Here is a 25041-nt window from a genome sequence, read left to right as displayed (position 1 = left end):
AGCCTGCGGCCCAGTCAAAGGAGGACTACCTGCCACAGGCCATGGGGTCAGAAGCCTACAAAAGGAAGCGCGCCTCGGAATACAGGATCTCACTTGCTCAAGAGCCTTGCCTCCCACCATGGGAAGCAGCTCTAAAGGAACCTTGCGAAAATCATATTTTGAGCGATACTGCGTCATGCTAGGCAAATTGTGAGTCAGAAAAGCAACTTCATTTTGAGAAGCCCTGACCTACGGGAAGGAAAAGCTTTCAAGGTCAGAAGAGGGACTTTTCCCTGACCGGGAATCGAACCCAGGCCGCGGCGGTGAGAGCGCCGAATCCTAACCACTAGACCACCAGGGAGCCCAGAGCCGTGCAGCAAAAGTTCATACACTGCTCTCCGAGTGACAAAGCTCATGGGGGCTGAAAACATATTTTATTCTACAGCAAATATGAATCGGAACTTAATCCTCATGATGCCACCAGACTGCCTGTCACTTCCAGGCACAGGCCATCCTCTCCCCCTTGCTACTGAACCGATGAATTCCTGCACAATCAGGATCCCCGGGAAAACACAAGAGGGACACCTAGTGGCTGCTGATGGCGCACAGACAGCTGGTACACCTTCTCTCACCTATCTCGTTATTCAGCTTGCTGGAAGAATACATTGCGCTTAAGCGATTCAAGAGTGCAAAGGAGAAGAGTGCTCCAAAGTAGATGTATGCATCACAGCAGGGTTTTCCAGCAATTTACCTTTCTGTTGAGCTGGTACTGCACTTCACGCCAACATAGAGCACCTGACTGGGTGGGGGACTGCGTGCGCACAAAGGTGGCTTAGGTCAATGGGGGCAAAGCAACCTGGGGCACAGGAGAACAAGCCCCATTCCTCCGCTTTCATCTATTGGGAGGGGTGCCTTTTTAAAGACCTTCTTTTAAAAAAGATACACAGACAAATTAAGCAATCTATGCTTTAGAGGGATCTTCCCTGACCGGGAATCGAACCCGGGCCGCGGCGGTGAAAGCGCCGAATCCTAGCCACTAGACCACCAGGGAGTAGATGCTCTAGTGTGCCTGCCTTGCTCACCCCCTTATTGTGACTAAGCTAACTCCAATATAAAAATTAACGGTAAGGTCCGAGTGGGAGAAAGTTAGGTGTCACACAGTGTGTTTGTTATAAGCAATTACTTTTAACCTCCTGCAAAAGCCTTTTAACTCTGCAATCACCTCTTGCTGGACAGCTGGTGCTACAGCAGCAAGCATAAAAAGGGAGTTGAAGAAAGTAAATCCTTGGGTCTCACCAGGGTGGCCGAGTGGTTAAGGCGTTGGACTTAAGATCCAATGGACGTTTGTCCGCATGGGCTCGAGCCCCATTCCTGGTATGGGTTTTCAGCAGGTTTGTAGGAACGTGCAGATGCTTTTGAAAAGCATTTTCCTCCGCCCTCCTCGGCCTCCCACTGCCCCTCCCCAACGGTCCCCATTCAAGCCTCAGGTGTGGAGTCTGCTGCTACTCTTCCACCAGCATGGATGCTTCCCAGAGCAATGAAGTGCCATCTACACAGAGCCCCTGCCTAGAGAAATACACCTCCTATGTCTTTTTCCACTATAGGGAGTAGGAGAAACTGATTGCTTCCTGGGCAACATGGGTCTGCCGCTAGAATTTGCAGATTTCTCCCCTTTTTTTGATTTACGCCTACAGGCTCTCCCTTCCCAGTGGAGCAGGATCTGCTGATGCAGGCCCGGCTGGCTCAAACGTGCAAAGGGTTCTCCACAGGCCTCTGGGAAAGAAATTGAGCAGAGTTTCCTGCCCCGCCTCCTCTCGCCTTCCGAACGGGCAATGCCCTGACGGGTCCCCCACAACCTATCCTGCCCATGCCCACACCCCTGTATATGAGGGTGACCCATGTCCCTCACCCTCCATGCTCGAATGGAAGGCCTGTGTGTCCTGAGGGGAGCACCAGACAGGCATCTCTCAGGCCAGGCAGACACCTGCAGTACCTGTTAAGCTCCAAAGCCTGTACATTCCCAAGATGCAACAGGTCACTATGCAAATCAGGCAGCCCTTGCCACACCCTCCCCGCCTCTGGCCTCTGCCGCTTTCCGTACGTGCAGCTCAGCTTTTTCTTACCCAGAGGCAGACTTCCGTTTTAGCAAACAGGTGGGTTGCAGTGGGTCCAGGACGCCATTTGGAGACAAAGCCTGCGGCCCAGTCAAAGGAGGACTACCTGCCACAGGCCATGGGGTCAGAAGCCTACAAAAGGAAGCGCGCCTCGGAATACAGGATCTCACTTGCTCAAGAGCCTTGCCTCCCACCATGGGAAGCAGCTCTAAAGGAACCTTGCGAAAATCATATTTTGAGCGATACTGCGTCATGCTAGGCAAATTGTGAGTCAGAAAAGCAACTTCATTTTGAGAAGCCCTGACCTACGGGAAGGAAAAGCTTTCAAGGTCAGAAGAGGGACTTTTCCCTGACCGGGAATCGAACCCAGGCCGCGGCGGTGAGAGCGCCGAATCCTAACCACTAGACCACCAGGGAGCCCAGAGCCGTGCAGCAAAAGTTCATACACTGCTCTCCGAGTGACAAAGCTCATGGGGGCTGAAAACATATTTTATTCTACAGCAAATATGAATCGGAACTTAATCCTCATGATGCCACCAGACTGCCTGTCACTTCCAGGCACAGGCCATCCTCTCCCCCTTGCTACTGAACCGATGAATTCCTGCACAATCAGGATCCCCGGGAAAACACAAGAGGGACACCTAGTGGCTGCTGATGGCGCACAGACAGCTGGTACACCTTCTCTCACCTATCTCGTTATTCAGCTTGCTGGAAGAATACATTGCGCTTAAGTGATTCAAGAGTGCAAAGGAGAAGAGTGCTCCAAAGTAGATGTATGCATCACAGCAGGGTTTTCCAGCAATTTACCTTTCTGTTGAGCTGGTACTGCACTTCACGCCAACATAGAGCACCTGACTGGGTGGGGGACTGCGTGCGCACAAAGGTGGCTTAGGTCAATGGGGGCAAAGCAACCTGGGGCACAGGAGAACAAGCCCCATTCCTCCGCTTTCATCTATTGGGAGGGGTGCCTTTTTAAAGACCTTCTTTTAAAAAAGATACACAGACAAATTAAGCAATCTATGCTTTAGAGGGATCTTCCCTGACCGGGAATCGAACCCGGGCCGCGGCGGTGAAAGCGCCGAATCCTAGCCACTAGACCACCAGGGAGTAGATGCTCTAGTGTGCCTGCCTTGCTCACCCCCTTATTGTGACTAAGCTAACTCCAATATAAAAATTAACGGTAAGGTCCGAGTGGGAGAAAGTTAGGTGTCACACAGTGTGTTTGTTATAAGCAATTACTTTTAACCTCCTGCAAAAGCCTTTTAACTCTGCAATCACCTCTTGCTGGACAGCTGGTGCTACAGCAGCAAGCATAAAAAGGGAGTTGAAGAAAGTAAATCCTTGGGTCTCACCAGGGTGGCCGAGTGGTTAAGGCGTTGGACTTAAGATCCAATGGACGTTTGTCCGCATGGGCTCGAGCCCCATTCCTGGTATGGGTTTTCAGCAGGTTTGTAGGAACGTGCAGATGCTTTTGAAAAGCATTTTCCTCCGCCCTCCTCGGCCTCCCACTGCCCCTCCCCAACGGTCCCCATTCAAGCCTCAGGTGTGGAGTCTGCTGCTACTCTTCCACCAGCATGGATGCTTCCCAGAGCAATGAAGTGCCATCTACACAGAGCCCCTGCCTAGAGAAATACACCTCCTATGTCTTTTTCCACTATAGGGAGTAGGAGAAACTGATTGCTTCCTGGGCAACATGGGTCTGCCGCTAGAATTTGCAGATTTCTCCCATTTTTTTGATTTACGCCTACAGGCTCTCCCTTCCCAGTGGAGCAGGATCTGCTGATGCAGGCCCGGCTGGCTCAAACGTGCAAAGGGTTCTCCACAGGCCTCTGGGAAAGAAATTGAGCAGAGTTTCCTGCCCCGCCTCCTCTCGCCTTCCGAACGGGCAATGCCCTGACGGGTCCCCCACAACCTATCCTGCCCATGCCCACACCCCTGTATATGAGGGTGACCCATGTCCCTCACCCTCCATGCTCGAATGGAAGGCCTGTGTGTCCTGAGGGGAGCACCAGACAGGCATCTCTCAGGCCAGGCAGACACCTGCAGTACCTGTTAAGCTCCAAAGCCTGTACATTCCCAAGATGCGACAGGTCACTATGCAAATCAGGCAGCCCTTGCCACACCCTCCCCGCCTCTGGCCTCTGCCGCTTTCCGTACGTGCAGCTCAGCTTTTTCTTACCCAGAGGCAGACTTCCGTTTTAGCAAACAGGTGGGTTGCAGTGGGTCCAGGACGCCATTTGGAGACAAAGCCTGCGGCCCAGTCAAAGGAGGACTACCTGCCACAGGCCATGGGGTCAGAAGCCTACAAAAGGAAGCGCGCCTCGGAATACAGGATCTCACTTGCTCAAGAGCCTTGCCTCCCACCATGGGAAGCAGCTCTAAAGGAACCTTGCGAAAATCATATTTTGAGCGATACTGCGTCATGCTAGGCAAATTGTGAGTCAGAAAAGCAACTTCATTTTGAGACGCCCTGACCTACGGGAAGGAAAAGCTTTCAAGGTCAGAAGAGGGACTTTTCCCTGACCGGGAATCGAACCCGGGCCGCGGCAGTGAGAGCGCTGAATCCTAACCACTAGACCACCAGGGAGCCCAGAGCCGTGCAGCAAAAGTTCATACACTGCTCTCCGAGTGACAAAGCTCATGGGGGCTGAAAACATATTTTATTCTACAGCAAATATGAATCGGAACTTAATCCTCATGATGCCACCAGACTGCCTGTCACTTCCAGGCACAGGCCATCCTCTCCCCCTTGCTACTGAACCGATGAATTCCTGCACAATCAGGATCCCCGGGAAAACACAAGAGGGACACCTAGTGGCTGCTGATGGCGCACAGACAGCTGGTACACCTTCTCTCACCTATCTCGTTATTCAGCTTGCTGGAAGAATACATTGCGCTTAAGCGATTCAAGAGTGCAAAGGAGAAGAGTGCTCCAAAGTAGATGTATGCATCACAGCAGGGTTTTCCAGCAATTTACCTTTCTGTTGAGCTGGTACTGCACTTCACGCCAACATAGAGCACCTGACTGGGTGGGGGACTGCGTGCGCACAAAGGTGGCTTAGGTCAATGGGGGCAAAGCAACCTGGGGCACAGGAGAACAAGCCCCATTCCTCCGCTTTCATCTATTGGGAGGGGTGCCTTTTTAAAGACCTTCTTTTAAAAAAGATACACAGACAAATTAAGCAATCTATGCTTTAGAGGGATCTTCCCTGACCGGGAATCGAACCCGGGCCGCGGCGGTGAAAGCGCCGAATCCTAGCCACTAGACCACCAGGGAGTAGATGCTCTAGTGTGCCTGCCTTGCTCACCCCCTTATTGTGACTAAGCTAACTCCAATATAAAAATTAACGGTAAAGTCCGAGTGGGAGAAAGTTAGGTGTCACACAGTGTGTTTGTTATAAGCAATTACTTTTAACCTCCTGCAAAAGCCTTTTAACTCTGCAATCACCTCTTGCTGGACAGCTGGTGCTACAGCAGCAAGCATAAAAAGGTAGTTGAAGAAAGTAAATCCTTGGGTCTCACCAGGGTGGCCGAGTGGTTAAGGCGTTGGACTTAAGATCCAATGGACGTTTGTCCGCATGTGTTCGAGCCCCCTTCCTGGTATGGGTTTTCAGCAGGTTTGTAGGAACGTGCAGATGCTTTTGAAAAGCATTTTCCTCCGCCCTCCTCGGCCTCCCACTGCCCCTCCCCAACGGTCCCCATTCAAGCCTCAGGTGTGGAGTCTGCTGCTACTCTTCTACCAGCATGGATGCTTCCCAGAGCAATGAAGTGCCATCTACACAGAGCCCCTGCCTAGAGAAATACACCTCCTATGTCTTTTTCCACTATAGGGAGCAGGAGAAACTGATTGCTTCCTGGGCAACATGGGTCTGCCACTAGAATTTGCAGATTTCTCCCCTTTTTTTGATTTACGCCTACAGGCTCTCCCTTCCCAGTGGAGCAGGACCTGCTGATGCAGGCCCGGCTGGCTCAAACGTGCAAAGGGTTCTCCACAGGCCTCTGGGAAAGAAATTGAGCAGAGTTTCCTGCCCTGCCTCCTCTCGCCTTCCGAACGGGCTTCCAAACGGGCAATGCCCTGACGGGTCCCCCACAACCTATCCTGCCCATGCCCACACCCCTGTATATGAGGGTGACCCATGTCCCTCACCCTCCATGCTCGAATGGAAGGCCTGTGTGTCCTGAGGGGAGCACCAGACAGGCATCTCTCAGGCCAGGCAGATACCTGCAGTACCTGTTAAGCTCCAAAGCCTGTACATTCCCAAGATGCAACAGGTCACTATGCAAATCAGGCAGCCCTTGCCACACCCTCCCCGCCTCTGGCCTCTGCCGCTTTCCGTACGTGCAGCTCAGCTTTTTCTTACCCAGAGGCAGACTTCCGTTTTAGCAAACAGGTGGGTTGCAGTGGGTCCAGGACGCCATTTGGAGACAAAGCCTGCGGCCCAGTCAAAGGAGGACTACCTGCCACAGGCCATGGGGTCAGAAGCCTACAAAAGGAAGCGCGCCTCGGAATACAGGATCTCACTTGCTCAAGAGCCTTGCCTCCCACCATGGGAAGCAGCTCTAAAGGAACCTTGCGAAAATCATATTTTGAGCGATACTGCGTCATGCTAGGCAAATTGTGAGTCAGAAAAGCAACTTCATTTTGAGAAGCCCTGACCTACGGGAAGGAAAAGCTTTCAAGGTCAGAAGAGGGACTTTTCCCTGACCGGGAATCGAACCCAGGCCGCGGTGGTGAGAGCGCCGAATCCTAACCACTAGACCACCAGGGAGCCCAGAGCCGTGCAGCAAAAGTTCATACACTGCTCTCCGAGTGACAAAGCTCATGGGGGCTGAAAACATATTTTATTCTACAGCAAATATGAATCGGAACTTAATCCTCATGATGCCACCAGACTGCCTGTCACTTCCAGGCACAGGCCATCCTCTCCCCCTTGCTACTGAACCGATGAATTCCTGCACAATCAGGATCCCCGGGAAAACACAAGAGGGACACCTAGTGGCTGCTGATGGCGCACAGACAGCTGGTACACCTTCTCTCACCTATCTCGTTATTCAGCTTGCTGGAAGAATACATTGCGCTTAAGCGATTCAAGAGTGCAAAGGAGAAGAGTGCTCCAAAGTAGATGTATGCATCACAGCAGGGTTTTCCAGCAATTTACCTTTCTGTTGAGCTGGTACTGCACTTCACGCCAACATAGAGCACCTGACTGGGTGGGGGACTGCGTGCGCACAAAGGTGGCTTAGGTCAATGGGGGCAAAGCAACCTGGGGCACAGGAGAACAAGCCCCATTCCTCCGCTTTCATCTATTGGGAGGGGTGCCTTTTTAAAGACCTTCTTTTAAAAAAGATACACAGACAAATTAAGCAATCTATGCTTTAGAGGGATCTTCCCTGATCGGGAATCGAACCCGGGCCGCGGCGGTGAAAGCGACGAATCCTAGCCACTAGACCACCAGGGAGTAGATGCTCTAGTGTGCCTGCCTTGCTCACCCCCTTATTGTGACTAAGCTAACTCCAATATAAAAATTAACGGTAAGGTCCGAGTGGCAGAAAGTTAGGTGTCACACAGTGTGTTTGTTATAAGCAATTACTTTTAACCTCCTGCAAAAGCCTTTTAACTCTGCAATCACCTCTTGCTGGACAGCTGGTGCTACAGCAGCAAGCATAAAAAGGGAGTTGAAGAAAGTAAATCCTTGGGTCTCACCAGGGTGGCCGAGTGGTTAAGGCGTTGGACTTAAGATCCAATGGACGTTTGTCCGCATGGGCTCGAGCCCCATTCCTGGTATGGGTTTTCAGCAGGTTTGTAGGAACGTGCAGATGCTTTTGAAAAGCATTTTCCTCCGCCCTCCTCGGCCTCCCACTGCCCCTCCCCAACGGTCCCCATTCAAGCCTCAGGTGTGGAGTCTGCTGCTACTCTTCCACCAGCATGGATGCTTCCCAGAGCAATGAAGTGCCATCTACACAGAGCCCCTGCCTAGAGAAATACACCTCCTATGTCTTTTTCCACTATAGGGAGTAGGAGAAACTGATTGCTTCCTGGGCAGCATGGGTCTGCCGCTAGAATTTGCAGATTTCTCCCCTTTTTTTGATTTACGCCTACAGGCTCTCCCTTCCCAGTGGAGCAGGATCTGCTGATGCAGGCCCGGCTGGCTCAAACGTGCAAAGGGTTCTCCACAGGCCTCTGGGAAAGAAATTGAGCAGAGTTTCCTGCCCCGCCTCCTCTCGCCTTCCGAACGGGCAATGCCCTGACGGGTCCCCCACAACCTATCCTGCCCATGCCCACACCCCTGTATATGAGGGTGACCCATGTCCCTCACCCTCCATGCTCGAATGGAAGGCCTGTTTGTCCTGAGGGGAGCACCAGACAGGCATCTCTCAGGCCAGGCAGACACCTGCAGTACCTGTTAAGCTCCAAAGCCTGTACATTCCCAAGATGCAACAGGTCACTATGCAAATCAGGCAGCCCTTGCCACACCCTCCCCGCCTCTGGCCTCTGCCACTTTCCGTACGTGCAGCTCAGCTTTTTCTTACCCAGAGGCAGACTTCCGTTTTAGCAAACAGGTGGGTTGCAGTGGGTCCAGGACGCCATTTGGAGACAAAGCCTGCGGCCCAGTCAAAGGAGGACTACCTGCCACAGGCCATGGGGTCAGAAGCCTACAAAAGGAAGCGCGCCTCGGAATACAGGATCTCACTTGCTCAAGAGCCTTGCCTCCCACCATGGGAAGCAGCTCTAAAGGAACCTTGCGAAAATCATATTTTGAGCGATACTGCGTCATGCTAGGCAAATTGTGAGTCAGAAAAGCAACTTCATTTTGAGACGCCCTGACCTACGGGAAGGAAAAGCTTTCAAGGTCAGAAGAGGGACTTTTCCCTGACCGGGAATCGAACCCGGGCCGCGGCGGTGAGAGCGCTGAATCCTAACCACTAGACCACCAGGGAGCCCAGAGCCGTGCAGCAAAAGTTCATACACTGCTCTCCGAGTGACAAAGCTCATGGGGGCTGAAAACATATTTTATTCTACAGCAAATATGAATCGGAACTTAATCCTCATGATGCCACCAGACTGCCTGTCACTTCCAGGCACAGGCCATCCTCTCCCCCTTGCTACTGAACCGATGAATTCCTGCACAATCAGGATCCCCGGGAAAACACAAGAGGGACACCTAGTGGCTGCTGATGGCGCACAGACAGCTGGTACACCTTCTCTCACCTATCTCGTTATTCAGCTTGCTGGAAGAATACATTGCGCTTAAGCGATTCAAGAGTGCAAAGGAGAAGAGTGCTCCAAAGTAGATGTATGCATCACAGCAGGGTTTTCCAGCAATTTACCTTTCTGTTGAGCTGGTACTGCACTTCACGCCAACATAGAGCACCTGACTGGGTGGGGGACTGCGTGCGCACAAAGGTGGCTTAGGTCAATGGGGGCAAAGCAACCTGGGGCACAGGAGAACAAGCCCCATTCCTCCGCTTTCATCTATTGGGAGGGGTGCCTTTTTAAAGACCTTCTTTTAAAAAAGATACACAGACAAATTAAGCAATCTATGCTTTAGAGGGATCTTCCCTGATCGGGAATCGAACCCGGGCCGCGGCGGTGAAAGCGCCGAATCCTAGCCACTAGACCACCAGGGAGTAGATGCTCTAGTGTGCCTGCCTTGCTCACCCCCTTATTGTGACTAAGCTAACTCCAATATAAAAATTAACGGTAAGGTCCGAGTGGCAGAAAGTTAGGTGTCACACAGTGTGTTTGTTATAAGCAATTACTTTTAACCTCCTGCAAAAGCCTTTTAACTCTGCAATCACCTCTTGCTGGACAGCTGGTGCTACAGCAGCAAGCATAAAAAGGGAGTTGAAGAAAGTAAATCCTTGGGTCTCACCAGGGTGGCCGAGTGGTTAAGGCGTTGGACTTAAGATCCAATGGACGTTTGTCCGCATGGGCTCGAGCCCCATTCCTGGTATGGGTTTTCAGCAGGTTTGTAGGAACGTGCAGATGCTTTTGAAAAGCATTTTCCTCCGCCCTCCTCGGCCTCCCACTGCCCCTCCCCAACGGTCCCCATTCAAGCCTCAGGTGTGGAGTCTGCTGCTACTCTTCCACCAGCATGGATGCTTCCCAGAGCAATGAAGTGCCATCTACACAGAGCCCCTGCCTAGAGAAATACACCTCCTATGTCTTTTTCCACTATAGGGAGTAGGAGAAACTGATTGCTTCCTGGGCAGCATGGGTCTGCCGCTAGAATTTGCAGATTTCTCCCCTTTTTTTGATTTACGCCTACAGGCTCTCCCTTCCCAGTGGAGCAGGATCTGCTGATGCAGGCCCGGCTGGCTCAAACGTGCAAAGGGTTCTCCACAGGCCTCTGGGAAAGAAATTGAGCAGAGTTTCCTGCCCCGCCTCCTCTCGCCTTCCGAACGGGCAATGCCCTGACGGGTCCCCCACAACCTATCCTGCCCATGCCCACACCCCTGTATATGAGGGTGACCCATGTCCCTCACCCTCCATGCTCGAATGGAAGGCCTGTTTGTCCTGAGGGGAGCACCAGACAGGCATCTCTCAGGCCAGGCAGACACCTGCAGTACCTGTTAAGCTCCAAAGCCTGTACATTCCCAAGATGCAACAGGTCACTATGCAAATCAGGCAGCCCTTGCCACACCCTCCCCGCCTCTGGCCTCTGCCACTTTCCGTACGTGCAGCTCAGCTTTTTCTTACCCAGAGGCAGACTTCCGTTTTAGCAAACAGGTGGGTTGCAGTGGGTCCAGGACGCCATTTGGAGACAAAGCCTGCGGCCCAGTCAAAGGAGGACTACCTGCCACAGGCCATGGGGTCAGAAGCCTACAAAAGGAAGCGCGCCTCGGAATACAGGATCTCACTTGCTCAAGAGCCTTGCCTCCCACCATGGGAAGCAGCTCTAAAGGAACCTTGCGAAAATCATATTTTGAGCGATACTGCGTCATGCTAGGCAAATTGTGAGTCAGAAAAGCAACTTCATTTTGAGACGCCCTGACCTACGGGAAGGAAAAGCTTTCAAGGTCAGAAGAGGGACTTTTCCCTGACTGGGAATCGAACCCGGGCCGCGGCGGTGAGAGCGCTGAATCCTAACCACTAGACCACCAGGGAGCCCAGAGCCGTGCAGCAAAAGTTCATACACTGCTCTCCGAGTGACAAAGCTCATGGGGGCTGAAAACATATTTTATTCTACAGCAAATATGAATCGGAACTTAATCCTCATGATGCCACCAGACTGCCTGTCACTTCCAGGCACAGGCCATCCTCTCCCCCTTGCTACTGAACCGATGAATTCCTGCACAATCAGGATCCCCGGGAAAACACAAGAGGGACACCTAGTGGCTGCTGATGGCGCACAGACAGCTGGTACACCTTCTCTCACCTATCTCGTTATTCAGCTTGCTGGAAGAATACATTGCGCTTAAGCGATTCAAGAGTGCAAAGGAGAAGAGTGCTCCAAAGTAGATGTATGCATCACAGCAGGGTTTTCCAGCAATTTACCTTTCTGTTGAGCTGGTACTGCACTTCACGCCAACATAGAGCACCTGACTGGGTGGGGGACTGCGTGCGCACAAAGGTGGCTTAGGTCAATGGGGGCAAAGCAACCTGGGGCACAGGAGAACAAGCCCCATTCCTCCGCTTTCATCTATTGGGAGGGGTGCCTTTTTAAAGACCTTCTTTTAAAAAAGATACACAGACAAATTAAGCAATCTATGCTTTAGAGGGATCTTCCCTGACCGGGAATCGAACCCGGGCCGCGGCGGTGAAAGCGCCGAATCCTAGCCACTAGACCACCAGGGAGTAGATGCTCTAGTGTGCCTGCCTTGCTCACCCCCTTATTGTGACTAAGCTAACTCCAATATAAAAATTAACGGTAAAGTCCGAGTGGGAGAAAGTTAGGTGTCACACAGTGTGTTTGTTATAAGCAATTACTTTTAACCTCCTGCAAAAGCCTTTTAACTCTGCAATCACCTCTTGCTGGACAGCTGGTGCTACAGCAGCAAGCATAAAAAGGTAGTTGAAGAAAGTAAATCCTTGGGTCTCACCAGGGTGGCTGTAGGAAGGGGGAGGCTCTAGTTGGCGCAGTGCAACACTAGCGACAAGCAGGGACTCTCTCTTCCTCGTCAGGGCTGAGGGTTACCTTCCAGACAACCTCTGCTTACCCTCTAGGTAGTGTGGCTTAAGCAGTCGTAGGCTAATCTTTGGGGCACATAGGGTTAAACACTTGCAACAGTACACCTTCACAACCAACCCACCACACAACGAGACCAGACTGTATTCTTGTAAAAATATATCTCTTTATATAGACTTTACGCAGGCTTGTGAATACAGTCAATAACTTTATGGATACGGTTGCAGGATATTAGCTTTAGGTTTCCACAGTTCTTATCGTAGTTCTTGGGAGGCCCGTAGGCCGGCGTTAAACAAAGTTCTTTGTGGAGCCAGCGGCTTCCAGGGGATCTGTCCCACGTCGCGTTGCCTTCCCGGTGTCGCTGATCGTTGCGGCTCTTCGGCCGAGCAGGTCACTGGTCGTCCGGGGCAGCGGTGCTCTGTGGCGGCACGGTCCTCTCTTCGTCGTCTGCTCCGCCCTTGGAGACGGCGGCTGTGCGGCGGTGACAAGTGGCAGTACGGTCCCCAAGTGCAGGACGTACCCAGCCAAATGTCGATGCAGCTGTGGGCTCACAGCTGGGCTGTCGGGCAGGCTACCGACCTTGTGGATTCTCGTAGGGCAATGGTCTGTCCTTGCAGGTGAGGGACGGCTCGCTATGCAGTCGCCTCGATAGCTCGGACCGGACGGGCCCTCCTTTACTTTGCTCTCGGGCTCCCAGCGCAGTTGTGGTCACGATGTTCGGGCCAGCGGCGGCTGGTCCTCACTGTGCTTCCGCTGTTGCTTTGGGCCCCGGTCACGGTGGTCGGGAGGGTGTGGATGCCTTAGAGGAGCTTCCTCTTTGTCGGTGCTGTGGCGATGGTCAGCACCCGCAGTCGCTTTCTTCCAAGGGGGTTAGCATCCACTGGTCCTGGGACGCTGGTCAGGGGGCAAGTTCAATTCCAAGCCCTTGGAGATCTCTCGGCAGAGTTTGGCACAAAGTAGCACAAAAGTCTTTTCGTAGTCTTTTTGTCTTCCTCTCCTTCCGCAGCAAGGCACCAGACACAGGCAAGAGTCAGCACCCTTCCTTGTCTTCTCGCGGTCCTTCTCGTAGGGCAGAGTCGTTCTGTGGCCCAAACTGGATCTAATTTTCAAGGAGCAGGGCTCCGTCTTTTATAGGCCAATTCCTTTGTTCTCGCAGGCCAGGGGGGCCTTTGCATAGCCACTCTCAGTTCTGGAGTACCCCGGCGGGTGTACTCCGGCTCCTGCTTTCAGTGTGAGGGGCAGGCGCATCAGACGCCCCACAGGAGGTGGAGCCAGCATTGTCCTGACAGGGGTGGCCAGAGTACCTTGTTGATGGGGGCTTCGCCCTTCCTGGGCCAGGTGCCGGCAGAGTCATCCGCCGCTCCCCAGGAGGGTGGAGCCAGCATTGTGGTGGCCGAGCACAGTGACAGTTCGAGTCAAGAGGCACTCCTACCTCCCACTAAGGTGTAATCTGCGCATTCACCACCTGTCATCCCTCCAGCCCTGTCACTCACACATCCCAGACAGTCGGATACACATACTGGCAGAGGCAACTGAAATGGTTAGGCAAGCAAATGCTAACTTTCTAAAAGTAGCATTTGCAAACCCAGGATATTGAAATAAACTTGTCTACAAGAAATATCTCATCATCCTGAGTTCAGGCATACTAAACATGACTCACTACCATGCTCCTTGAGCCTGCGGGGATTATAGGTCGTAATAATCCTCGCAGCTCAGTCTGGCCTAATGGAGCAGGTAGCCTTCAGTAGTGAAATACGGTCTTCGTTGTAAGTCACTACCAGGACATGCCACGCACATCAGGGCTTGTCCTACCTTACACCTACAACGCACCCTGCCCGCAGGCCTACCATAGGGGTGACTAATATGCAGTTAAGGGAAGGGTCGGTGCGGGCAAGTGGGGACACTTGCCCAGCTAGCGTGACAGTACGAGACCGCACGCGGGTTCTGCGGTCGCAGTTCCCAGACACATCTTTTACGGCTGCTTTGGTGGGTGGCGCAACCAGCGCTGCAGGCCCACCAGCAGTATTGGCATCTACAAGCCCCGGCACTCTCTCGTGCGCTTTACTAGGGACTAACAGTAAATCCAATGCACCAATCATGGATACCAATCGTATGTACAGGTTACAGTAGGGAGCACTTGCACTGCGGCACGGATCAGCCGTGGCGCAGTGCCCTGAGTATCGGAAAACCAGCAAAACATCGGAGGCACATCAGCAAAAAGTGGAAGGGAGACTCACGCCAAGGTGCCAGGTCTAACATGTGTCCCCTCCAGCTGAAATGTGGGGGGAACTACCCTTCCCCAGGGAGTTCCACATCACTAAGGCGGAAAAATCTGGACAGACCGTCAGCGTTGGCGTGATCGGTGCCAGGGCGGTGTTCCACCGTAAAGTCCATACTCTGTAGAGAAATGGACCACCTCAACAGTTTCGGGTTCTCACCCCTCATTTGCATCAACCATCTGAGGGGCCTGTGGTCCGTCTGAACTCGGAAGTGAGACCCAAACAAGTAGGGTCTTAGCTTCTTCAGCGCCCAGACCACAGCAAATGCTTCACGCTCTATTGCACTCCACCTACTTTCCCGTGGAAGTAACCTCCGACTTATGAAGGCTACGGGTTGGTCAAAGCCCTCCTCAGTCATCTGTGAAAGAACAGCCCCTACACCATGCTCTGAAGCGTCTGTTTGCACAATGAACTCTTTGGAGAAATCAGGGGCCAGGAGCACGGGCGCCGTGCACATGGCAGTCTTCAGGGTGTCGAAAGCTTTCTGACAGGTGTCAGTCCAAATCACATTCCTGGGCTGCTTTTTCGAAGTCAGCTCTGTCAAGGGGGTCACGATCGTGCCATAGCCCTTAACAAACCTCCTGTAATACCCAGTGAGCCCCAGGAAGGCTCTCACTGCAGTCTGGGTCTTGGGGGGTTCCCAAGCCAGGATGGTTTCGATTTTGGGCTGCAAGGGGGCTACCTTGCCACTCCCAACTTGGTGTCCCAAGTACACCACCGAACCCTGCCCAATCTGGCACTTGCTTGCCTTGATTGTGAGGCCTGCTCTGCGCAGGGCCATCAACACTTCCCAGAGGTGTCGCAGGTGTTCGGGCCAGGTGCCGCTGAACACCGCGATGTCATCCAGGTAGGCGGCACTGAACTCGTCCAGTCCAGCCAACACCTGGTTGACCAATCTCTGAAAGGTGGCAGGGGCATTCTTCATTCCAAATGGCATAACCCGGAACTGGAAATGCCCATCTGGTGTAGAGAATGCCGACCTCTCCTTTGCCCCCTCGGTCAAGGCGATCTGCCAGTACCCAGACGTCAAATCAAACGTGCTGAGAAACCGGGCAGCCCCCAGCCGATCAATGAGCTCGTCAGCTCTGGGGATGGGGTGCGCGTCAGTCTTCGTGACTGAATTGAGTCCTCTGTAGTCCACACAGAACCGGAGTTCGGGTGTGGCTCCCGGCGCAGCAGCCTTCGGTACCAAGACCACGGGGCTGGACCAAGGACTGCTGGAAGACTCAACCACCCCGAGGGCAAGCATCTTGGAGACCTCCTCCTTGATGCAGGCCCGTACCCTGTCAGTCACCCGGTAAGCCTTATGCTTCACCGGTAAGCTGTCTCCAGTGTCCACATCATGGACGCACCAATCTGTGACACTCGGAACCAGGGAAAACAGGTCTGGAAACTGCCCCAGCAACTGGCGGCAATCCTCCTGTTGTTCGGCGGTCAGGGAGGGTGAGAGGTTAACTCCATCCACTGACCCATCCTTCTCACAGGCCACCAAGAGGTCCGGTAGAGGCTCTGACTCCTCTTCCATTCCGTCATCGGTTGCCAACAACATGCCCACTTCGGACCTTCGCAAGTGGGGCTTGAGGCGGTTGACATGTAGGACCCGCAAAGGGTTCCTGGCCGTTTTCATGTCCACCAAGTATGTCACGGGGCTCTTCCGCTCCACAACCTCGAATGGTCCTGTCCACTTATCTTGAAGGGCACAGGGCTCCACCGGGGCTAAGACATACACCTCTTGTCCAGGCTGAAGCTCGACCAGAGTGGCATTCTGATCGTACCACCGCTTCATTTCCTCCTGGCTCGCTTCCAGATTTGCCTCGGCAAGTTGTCTGAAGCGCCTGGTTTGGTTTCTGAAGGCCAGCATGTAGCTATATACATTCTGGGGAGGTTTCCTGGGAGATTGCTCCCAGCCTTCCTTTACCAAACTCAGTGGTCCTCTCACGGGGTGGCCGTACAGCAGTTCAAAGGGGCTGAACCCTAGGGACTTCTGTGGTACCTCGCGATATGCAAACAGTAGGCATGGTAAGAGGACGTCCCACTTACGCCTCATCGGACCTTCCAGGCCCATGATCATGCCTTTGAGGGTTCGGTTGAATCTTTCAACCAACCCGTTACCTTGGGGATGGTAGGGTGTGGTGAACTTGTACGTTACGCCACACTCTTGCCAAAGGGACTTCATATACTTCGATATGAAATTGGTCCCCCTGTCGCTCACTACCTCTAGGGGGAATCCTACTCGTGAGAAAATTCCCATCAGTGCACGCCCCACCACGGGAGCCGTCACTGTCCTCAGAGGTATGGCTTCAGGGTACCGGGTGGCATGGTCCACCAAGACCAGGATGAACCTGTTGCCCATGGCTGTCTTGGGGTCCAGAGGCCCAACGATGTCAATACCCACTCGCTGGAATGGCGTACCGACCACAGGGAAGGGTTGGAGGGGAGCCTTGTTCTTCCCTCCCGTCTTCCCACTTGCCTGGCAAGTTGGACAGGTTCTGCAATACGTATCGGAACTCTTGTGCATCTGGGGCCAGTAAAAGTGGGTGACAAGCCTGTCATAGGTCTTGTCCATCCCCAAATGTCCTGCTAAAGGCACATCATGAGCCAGACCCAGTAGGAAGGCTCTGAACTTCTGGGGTACCACCAGCACACGGGCTGACCCAGGTTCAGCAGCCTTAGGCTCCGAATACAGGAGGTCGTTCTCCCAGTACACGTAATGTGTTTTGGCCTGAACACCATTGGCCTGGTCTGCAGCCTGCTGCCGCATACCTACGAGAGAAGGGCATTCTTTCTGCTCCCTGCAGATTTCCTCCCTGGAGGGTCCTCCTTCTTGCTGCCAATGGGTCAGCTCAGGCAGGTCCCCCAGTTCAGCGATCTGTTCCCCTGTAGGCTCCAGGGCATCCCCCTCAAGGTCTGCCTCCTCCTGGACCGTAGGAACTTCCGGGGCCGGTTTCCCGCGCCCCCTGCGCCTTCTCCCTAAGGCCGGTTCCTGGGCCTCTCCATCAGGCCCCAGGACCTCTCGATCACCCTTACTGGCTGCCATCGACCGTGTGGTCACGCACGCCCAGTCAGGCAGACCCACCATCCGCAGGTGAGTCGTTTTCTCCACCTTTTCCCAAGGGGAGTGCTCCAAGTCGTTCCCTAGCAAACAGTCAACAGGCATGGTTTTTCTCACACAGACCTGCAGAGTACCAGAGACCCCCCCCCACTCGAAGGGAACTTGAGCCATCGGACACTGGCTCTCGGAATTATCAGCATTGATAACCCTACAGTAGGCATGGGGTACAACCTGCTCTTGAGACACCAGGTGCTGCCTCACTGCAGTCACACTGGCTCCTGTGTCTCTAAGAGCCTCGGCTCCCTTACCATTGATGATCACCACCTGCCCATATTTTTTAGTGTTAGAGGGCAGGTAGTTCGTAGGGATCATCTCGCTGTCTCCTAACGAGACCAGGGTCATGTGAACGGGATCTCCACCCCCCGGGACCATCATTTCTTCTCCCAGGTGAACGCTAGTCACCTGTCGGGGCGGAGCACCAGTGGGTGCGGGTTTTCCAAATAGGCGACACTTGGGGTCACTGGATATGTGCCCAGGCTCGCCACATTTGAAACAATTGAAGGGCCCCTTTGGAACAGGTTTACCTGTCGGGGCCCCATTCTGCTTTGGGGGTGGGGGAGGCTGAGAACCCTGCTGCGGATTCCCTTGGGAACTACTTTGGGGGCCTTTTTGGAACCCTTTCTGTTTTCCCCCTTTGTCCCCCCCACTCTTCTGCTGGGGACCCTGCCCACTCTTGGCGGAATCTCCCACGGGACCCTTGTGGACCCTGGTGCTGAGCCAGCGGTCCGCCTCCTCAGCAAGCTTCCTCGGGTTGGACAGCTTGCTATCGATCAGATGTTGGCGTAACTCAGGAAAACAGTGATCAGACAAGTGCTCCCATGCAATTAAATCAAAGAGACCTTGAAAATCATTCACTTTGTTACCTTTCACCCAACCATCCAGTGCTCTGCAAAAGTAAGTCACATATTCCACATACGTATTCCCAGGCCGCTTAGTACATCCCCTAAACTTCTGTCTATACATCTCAGGGGTAAGCCCGTACCTGTTCAACAAAGCTTCTTTCATGTGGGTATAGGACCTCTGATTCTCAACGGGCAAATCTAGCAAGGTATCTCTCCCTTCGCTAAGGAACCTTCCCCACAACCCCGCTCCCCAATCCTTTTCAGGGACCCGGTGGGAGGACATGGCTACCTCATATGCCCTAAACCATTGTCCTATGTCATCCCCCTTAAAGAACTCCTTGACTACGTCCTTCGGGATATGCACTCTTGACTCTACCTGCACTGGCGATGTGCTGCCACCAGAGGGAGGACGATCCAAGTCTCTCTCCTTGAGACTCATCTCCCTCATCTTGATTTCGTAATTCATTTGGTGCTTTCGTTCTTCCAGCGCCATTCTTTTTGTTTCCAGCTCCAGCTGGATTTTCAATTCTGCCAATTTCCTTTCGTGATTCCGGGTTTCCTTCCTGTCCGCCAGCTCCTCTGGCGACAGGCCTTTACCCAAGCTGTGCTCGCTGTCTTGTCGCTCGAGATCGATCAGATCCCCAAGTGCATTCTGCTCCTCTGTTGCATTCTGCTCGGCGAGGACGTCTTGCTCTCCCGGGGTCTTTCTGGACTCCACCCAGGCTTCCAGGGCCTTGTAGAGCTCCGGCTTGTTTTTGCAACCAGCGTGCGGAACCTTTAGTTTCCTACAAAAAAACTTCAGCTCCATCTTTGAGTATTTGTCCAGCTTCGCGGCGTCCCATTCTATCTCCAAGACCTCGGAGGTCGTGGACTCCGCTCCATCCAGGCTCTTTGTGCCCGGCATGGTTTCGGCACTCGGAATCTTCTTTCAAAAGGCAAAGTCTGTGGTTTAGTAACTGTACCGTAATCCTTGTGTAGCGGTCAGAAGCTCAGGTATAACTATCGCAAGTGTAAATTCGAAAATCCTCACCGCTGCGTCCAATGTAGGAAGGGGGAGGCTCTAGTTGGCGCAGTGCAACACTAGCGACAAGCAGGGACTCTCTCTTCCTCGTCAGGGCTGAGGGTTACCTTCCAGACAACCTCTGCTTACCCTCTAGGTAGTGTGGCTTAAGCAGTCGTAGGCTAATCTTTGGGGCACATAGGGTTAAACACTTGCAACAGTACACCTTCACAACCAACCCACCACACAACGAGACCAGACTGTATTCTTGTAAAAATATATCTCTTTATATAGACTTTACGCAGGCTTGTGAATACAGTCAATAACTTTATGGATACGGTTGCAGGATATTAGCTTTAGGTTACCACAGTTCTTATCGTAGTTCTTGGGAGGCCCGTAGGCCGGCGTTAAACAAAGTTCTTTGTGGAGCCAGCGGCTTCCAGGGGATCTGTCCCACGTCGCGTTGCCTTCCCGGTGTCGCTGATCGTTGCGGCTCTTCGGCCGAGCAGGTCACTGGTCGTCCGGGGCAGCGGTGCTCTGTGGCGGCACGGTCCTCTCTTCGTCGTCTGCTCCGCCCTTGGAGACGGCGGCTGTGCGGCGGTGACAAGTGGCAGTACGGTCCCCAAGTGCAGGACGTACCCAGCCAAATGTCGATGCAGCTGTGGGCTCACAGCTGGGCTGTCGGGCAGGCAACCGACCTTGTGGATTCTCGTAGGGCAATGGTCTGTCCTTGCAGGTGAGGGACGGCTCGCTATGCAGTCGCCTCGATAGCTCGGACCGGACGGGCCCTCCTTTACTTTGCTCTCGGGCTCCCAGCGCAGTTGTGGTCACGATGTTCGGGCCAGCGGCGGCTGGTCCTCACTGTGCTTCCGCTGTTGCTTTGGGCCCCGGTCACGGTGGTCGGGAGGGTGTGGATGCCTTAGAGGAGCTTCCTCTTTGTCGGTGCTGCGGCGATGGTCAGCACCCGCAGTCGCTTTCTTCCAAGGGGGTTAGCATCCACTGGTCCTGGGACGCTGGTCAGGGGGCAAGTTCAATTCCAAGCCCTTGGAGATCTCTCGGCAGAGTTTGGCACAAAGTAGCACAAAAGTCTTTTCGTAGTCTTTTTGTCTTCCTCTCCTTCCGCAGCAAGGCACCAGACACAGGCAAGAGTCAGCACCCTTCCTTGTCTTCTTGCGGTCCTTCTCGTAGGGCAGAGTCGTTCTGTGGCCCAAACTGGATCTAATTTTCAAGGAGCAGGGCTCCGTCTTTTATAGGCCAATTCCTTTGTTCTCGCAGGCCAGGGGGGCCTTTGCATAGCCACTCTCAGTTCTGGAGTACCCCGGCGGGTGTACTCCGGCTCCTGCTTTCAGTGTGAGGGGCAGGCGCATCAGACGCCCCACAGGAGGTGGAGCCAGCATTGTCCTGACAGGGGTGGCCAGAGTACCTTGTTGATGGGGGCTTCGCCCTTCCTGGGCCAGGTGCCGGCAGAGTCATCCGCCGCTCCCCAGGAGGGTGGAGCCAGCATTGTGGTGGCCGAGCACAGTGACAGTTCGAGTCAAGAGGCACTCCTACCTCCCACTAAGGTGTAATCTGCGCATTCACCACCTGTCATCCCTCCAGCCCTGTCACTCACACATCCCAGACAGTCGGATACACATACTGGCAGAGGCAACTGAAATGGTTAGGCAAGCAAATGCTAACTTTCTAAAAGTAGCATTTGCAAACCCAGGATATTGAAATAAACTTGTCTACAAGAAATATCTCATCATCCTGAGTTCAGGCATACTAAACATGACTCACTACCATGCTCCTTGAGCCTGCGGGGATTATAGGTCGTAATAATCCTCGCAGCTCAGTCTGGCCTAATGGAGCAGGTAGCCTTCAGTAGTGAAATACGGTCTTCGTTGTAAGTCACTACCAGGACATGCCACGCACATCAGGGCTTGTCCTACCTTACACCTACAACGCACCCTGCCCGCAGGCCTACCATAGGGGTGACTAATATGCAGTTAAGGGAAGGGTCGGTGCGGGCAAGTGGGGACACTTGCCCAGCTAGCGTGACAGTACGAGACCGCACGCGGGTTCTGCGGTCGCAGTTCCCAGACACATCTTTTACGGCTGCTTTGGTGGGTGGCGCAACCAGCGCTGCAGGCCCACCAGCAGTATTGGCATCTACAAGCCCCGGCACTCTCTCGTGCGCTTTACTAGGGACTAACAGTAAATCCAATGCACCAATCATGGATACCAATCGTATGTACAGGTTACAGTAGGGAGCACTTGCACTGCGGCACGGATCAGCCGTGGCGCAGTGCCCTGAGTATCGGAAAACCAGCAAAACATCGGAGGCACATCAGCAAAAAGTGGAAGGGAGACTCACGCCAAGGTGCCAGGTCTAACAGTGGCCGAGTGGTTAAGGCGTTGGACTTAAGATCCAATGGACGTTTGTCCGCATGGGTTCGAGCCCCCTTCCTGGTATGGGTTTTCAGCAGGTTTGTAGGAACGTGCAGATGCTTTTGAAAAGCATTTTCCTCCGCCCTCCTCGGCCTCCCACTGCCCCTCCCCAACGGTCCCCATTCAAGCCTCAGGTGTGGAGTCTGCTGCTACTCTTCTACCAGCATGGATGCTTCCCAGAGCAATGAAGTGCCATCTACACAGAGCCCCTGCCTAGAGAAATACACCTCCTATGTCTTTTTCCACTATAGGGAGCAGGAGAAACTGATTGCTTCCTGGGCAACATGGGTCTGCCACTAGAATTTGCAGATTTCTCCCCTTTTTTTGATTTACGCCTACAGGCTCTCCCTTCCCAGTGGAGCAGGATCTGCTGATGCAGGCCCGGCTGGCTCAAACGTGCAAAGGGTTCTCCACAGGCCTCTGGGAAAGAAATTGAGCAGAGTTTCCTGCCCCGCCTCCTCTCGCCTTCCGAACGGGCTTCCAAACGGGCAATGCCCTGACGAGTCCCCCACAACCTATCCTGCCCATGCCCACACCCCTGTATATGAGGGTGACCCATGTCCCTCACCCTCCATGCTCGAATGGAAGGCCTGTGTGTCCTGAGGGGAGCACCAGACAGGCATCTCTCAGGCCAGGCAGACACCTGCAGTACCTGTTAAGCTCCAAAGCCTGTACATTCCCAAGATGCAACAGGTCACTATGCAAATCAGGCAGCCCTTGCCACACCCTCCCCGCCTCTGGCCTCTGCCGCTTTCCGTACGTGCAGCTCAGCTTTTTCTTACCCAGAGGCAGACTTCCGTTTTAGCAAACAGGTGGGTTGCAGTGGGTCCAGGACGCCATTTGGAGACAAAGCCTGCGGCCCAGTCAAAGGAGGACTACCTGCCACAGGCCATGGGGTCAGAAGCCTACAAAAGGAAGCGCGCCTCGGAATACAGGATCTCACTTGCTCAAGAGCCTTGCCTCCCACCATGGGAAGCAGCTCTAAAGGAACCTTGCGAAAATCATATTTTGAGCGATACTGCGTCATGCTAGGCAAATTGTGAGTCAGAAAAGCAACTTCATTTTGAGAAGCCCTGACCTACGGGAAGGAAAAGCTTTCAAGGTCAGAAGAGGGACTTTTCCCTGACCGGGAATCGAACCCGGGCCGCGGCGGTGAGAGCGCCGAATCCTAACCACTAGACCACCAGGGAGCCCAGAGCCGTGCAGCAAAAGTTCATACACTGCTCTCCGAGTGACAAAGCTCATGGGGGCTGAAAACATATTTTATTCTACAGCAAATATGAATCGGAACTTAATCCTCATGATGCCACCAGACTGCCTGTCACTTCCAGGCACAGGCCATCCTCTCCCCCTTGCTACTGAACCGATGAATTCCTGCACAATCAGGATCCCCGGGAAAACACAAGAGGGACACCTAGTGGCTGCTGATGGCGCACAGACAGCTGGTACACCTTCTCTCACCTATCTCGTTATTCAGCTTGCTGGAAGAATACATTGCGCTTAAGCGATTCAAGAGTGCAAAGGAGAAGAGTGCTCCAAAGTAGATGTATGCATCACAGCAGGGTTTTCCAGCAATTTACCTTTCTGTTGAGCTGGTACTGCACTTCACGCCAACATAGAGCACCTGACTGGGTGGGGGACTGCGTGCGCACAAAGGTGGCTTAGGTCAATGGGGGCAAAGCAACCTGGGGCACAGGAGAACAAGCCCCATTCCTCCGCTTTCATCTATTGGGAGGGGTGCCTTTTTAAAGACCTTCTTTTAAAAAAGATACACAGACAAATTAAGCAATCTATGCTTTAGAGGGATCTTCAACTGACCGGGAATCGAACCCGGGCCGCGGCGGTGAAAGCGCCGAATCCTAGCCACTAGACCACCAGGGAGTAGATGCTCTAGTGTGCCTGCCTTGCTCACCCCCTTATTGTGACTAAGCTAACTCCAATATAAAAATTAACGGTAAGGTCCGAGTGGGAGAAAGTTAGGTGTCACACAGTGTGTTTGTTATAAGCAATTACTTTTAACCTCCTGCAAAAGCCTTTTAACTCTGCAATCACCTCTTGCTGGACAGCTGGTGCTACAGCAGCAAGCATAAAAAGGGAGTTGAAGAAAGTAAATCCTTGGGTCTCACCAGGGTGGCCGAGTGGTTAAGGCGTTGGACTTAAGATCCAATGGACGTTTGTCCGCATGGGCTCGAGCCCCATTCCTGGTATGGGTTTTCAGCAGGTTTGTAGGAACGTGCAGATGCTTTTGAAAAGCATTTTCCTCCGCCCTCCTCGGCCTCCCACTGCCCCTCCCCAACGGTCCCCATTCAAGCCTCAGGTGTGGAGTCTGCTGCTACTCTTCCACCAGCATGGATGCTTCCCAGAGCAATGAAGTGCCATCTACACAGAGCCCCTGCCTAGAGAAATACACCTCCTATGTCTTTTTCCACTATAGGGAGTAGGAGAAACTGATTGCTTCCTGGGCAACATGGGTCTGCCGCTAGAATTTGCAGATTTCTCCCCTTTTTTTGATTTACGCCTACAGGCTCTCCCTTCCCAGTGGAGCAGGATCTGCTGATGCAGGCCCGGCTGGCTCAAACGTGCAAAGGGTTCTCCACAGGCCTCTGGGAAAGAAATTGAGCAGAGTTTCCTGCCCCGCCTCCTCTCGCCTTCCGAACGGGCAATGCCCTGACGGGTCCCCCACAACCTATCCTGCCCATGCCCACACCCCTGTATATGAGGGTGACCCATGTCCCTCACCCTCCATGCTCGAATGGAAGGCCTGTGTGTCCTGAGGGGAGCACCAGACAGGCATCTCTCAGGCCAGGCAGACACCTGCAGTACCTGTTAAGCTCCAAAGCCTGTACATTCCCAAGATGCAACAGGTCACTATGCAAATCAGGCAGCCCTTGCCACACCCTCCCCGCCTCTGGCCTCTGCCGCTTTCCGTACGTGCAGCTCAGCTTTTTCTTACCCAGAGGCAGACTTCCGTTTTAGCAAACAGGTGGGTTGCAGTGGGTCCAGGACGCCATTTGGAGACAAAGCCTGCGGCCCAGTCAAAGGAGGACTACCTGCCACAGGCCATGGGGTCAGAAGCCTACAAAAGGAAGCGCGCCTCGGAATACAGGATCTCACTTGCTCAAGAGCCTTGCCTCCCACCATGGGAAGCAGCTCTA

General features: G+C 53.4%; 19 non-coding genes across 19 annotated transcripts; 7 read left to right on the top strand and 12 right to left on the bottom strand.

Annotated features, from left to right (window-relative positions):
• Nucleotides 1-268: 268 nt before the first annotated feature.
• On the bottom strand, nt 269-340 carry TRNAE-CUC (transfer RNA glutamic acid (anticodon CUC)). Its single transcript has one exon. It is a non-coding gene; the product is annotated as a tRNA-Glu (tRNA).
• Nucleotides 341-958: 618 nt separating this feature from the next.
• On the bottom strand, nt 959-1030 carry TRNAE-UUC (transfer RNA glutamic acid (anticodon UUC)). The gene has a single exon. It is a non-coding gene; the product is annotated as a tRNA-Glu (tRNA).
• A 243-nt stretch (nt 1031-1273) lies between these two features.
• Nucleotides 1274-1356, top strand: TRNAL-UAA (transfer RNA leucine (anticodon UAA)). Its single transcript has one exon. It is a non-coding gene; the product is annotated as a tRNA-Leu (tRNA).
• A 1082-nt stretch (nt 1357-2438) lies between these two features.
• TRNAE-CUC (transfer RNA glutamic acid (anticodon CUC)) lies at nt 2439-2510 on the bottom strand. The gene has a single exon. It is a non-coding gene; the product is annotated as a tRNA-Glu (tRNA).
• Nucleotides 2511-3128: 618 nt separating this feature from the next.
• On the bottom strand, nt 3129-3200 carry TRNAE-UUC (transfer RNA glutamic acid (anticodon UUC)). The gene has a single exon. It is a non-coding gene; the product is annotated as a tRNA-Glu (tRNA).
• A 243-nt stretch (nt 3201-3443) lies between these two features.
• On the top strand, nt 3444-3526 carry TRNAL-UAA (transfer RNA leucine (anticodon UAA)). Its single transcript has one exon. It is a non-coding gene; the product is annotated as a tRNA-Leu (tRNA).
• A 1082-nt stretch (nt 3527-4608) lies between these two features.
• On the bottom strand, nt 4609-4680 carry TRNAE-CUC (transfer RNA glutamic acid (anticodon CUC)). The gene has a single exon. It is a non-coding gene; the product is annotated as a tRNA-Glu (tRNA).
• A 618-nt stretch (nt 4681-5298) lies between these two features.
• TRNAE-UUC (transfer RNA glutamic acid (anticodon UUC)) lies at nt 5299-5370 on the bottom strand. The gene has a single exon. It is a non-coding gene; the product is annotated as a tRNA-Glu (tRNA).
• A 243-nt stretch (nt 5371-5613) lies between these two features.
• TRNAL-UAA (transfer RNA leucine (anticodon UAA)) lies at nt 5614-5696 on the top strand. The gene has a single exon. It is a non-coding gene; the product is annotated as a tRNA-Leu (tRNA).
• Nucleotides 5697-6790: 1094 nt separating this feature from the next.
• TRNAE-CUC (transfer RNA glutamic acid (anticodon CUC)) lies at nt 6791-6862 on the bottom strand. Its single transcript has one exon. It is a non-coding gene; the product is annotated as a tRNA-Glu (tRNA).
• Nucleotides 6863-7795: 933 nt separating this feature from the next.
• Nucleotides 7796-7878, top strand: TRNAL-UAA (transfer RNA leucine (anticodon UAA)). Its single transcript has one exon. It is a non-coding gene; the product is annotated as a tRNA-Leu (tRNA).
• A 1082-nt stretch (nt 7879-8960) lies between these two features.
• On the bottom strand, nt 8961-9032 carry TRNAE-CUC (transfer RNA glutamic acid (anticodon CUC)). Its single transcript has one exon. It is a non-coding gene; the product is annotated as a tRNA-Glu (tRNA).
• A 618-nt stretch (nt 9033-9650) lies between these two features.
• TRNAE-UUC (transfer RNA glutamic acid (anticodon UUC)) lies at nt 9651-9722 on the bottom strand. The gene has a single exon. It is a non-coding gene; the product is annotated as a tRNA-Glu (tRNA).
• Nucleotides 9723-9965: 243 nt separating this feature from the next.
• On the top strand, nt 9966-10048 carry TRNAL-UAA (transfer RNA leucine (anticodon UAA)). Its single transcript has one exon. It is a non-coding gene; the product is annotated as a tRNA-Leu (tRNA).
• Nucleotides 10049-11130: 1082 nt separating this feature from the next.
• On the bottom strand, nt 11131-11202 carry TRNAE-CUC (transfer RNA glutamic acid (anticodon CUC)). Its single transcript has one exon. It is a non-coding gene; the product is annotated as a tRNA-Glu (tRNA).
• A 618-nt stretch (nt 11203-11820) lies between these two features.
• On the bottom strand, nt 11821-11892 carry TRNAE-UUC (transfer RNA glutamic acid (anticodon UUC)). The gene has a single exon. It is a non-coding gene; the product is annotated as a tRNA-Glu (tRNA).
• Nucleotides 11893-21819: 9927 nt separating this feature from the next.
• Nucleotides 21820-21911, top strand: TRNAL-UAA (transfer RNA leucine (anticodon UAA)). The gene has a single exon. It is a non-coding gene; the product is annotated as a tRNA-Leu (tRNA).
• Nucleotides 21912-23004: 1093 nt separating this feature from the next.
• TRNAE-CUC (transfer RNA glutamic acid (anticodon CUC)) lies at nt 23005-23076 on the bottom strand. Its single transcript has one exon. It is a non-coding gene; the product is annotated as a tRNA-Glu (tRNA).
• Nucleotides 23077-24010: 934 nt separating this feature from the next.
• Nucleotides 24011-24093, top strand: TRNAL-UAA (transfer RNA leucine (anticodon UAA)). The gene has a single exon. It is a non-coding gene; the product is annotated as a tRNA-Leu (tRNA).
• Nucleotides 24094-25041: the final 948 nt, after the last annotated feature.

Source organism: Lissotriton vulgaris, chromosome 4_1 (assembly GCF_964263255.1).
Source record: "Lissotriton vulgaris chromosome 4_1, aLisVul1.2, whole genome shotgun sequence".
Classification (NCBI taxonomy): Eukaryota; Metazoa; Chordata; class Amphibia; order Caudata; family Salamandridae; genus Lissotriton; species Lissotriton vulgaris.
The sequence above is the reverse complement of the archived record's forward strand: the minus strand, read 5'-3'. Positions and strand labels throughout refer to the sequence as shown.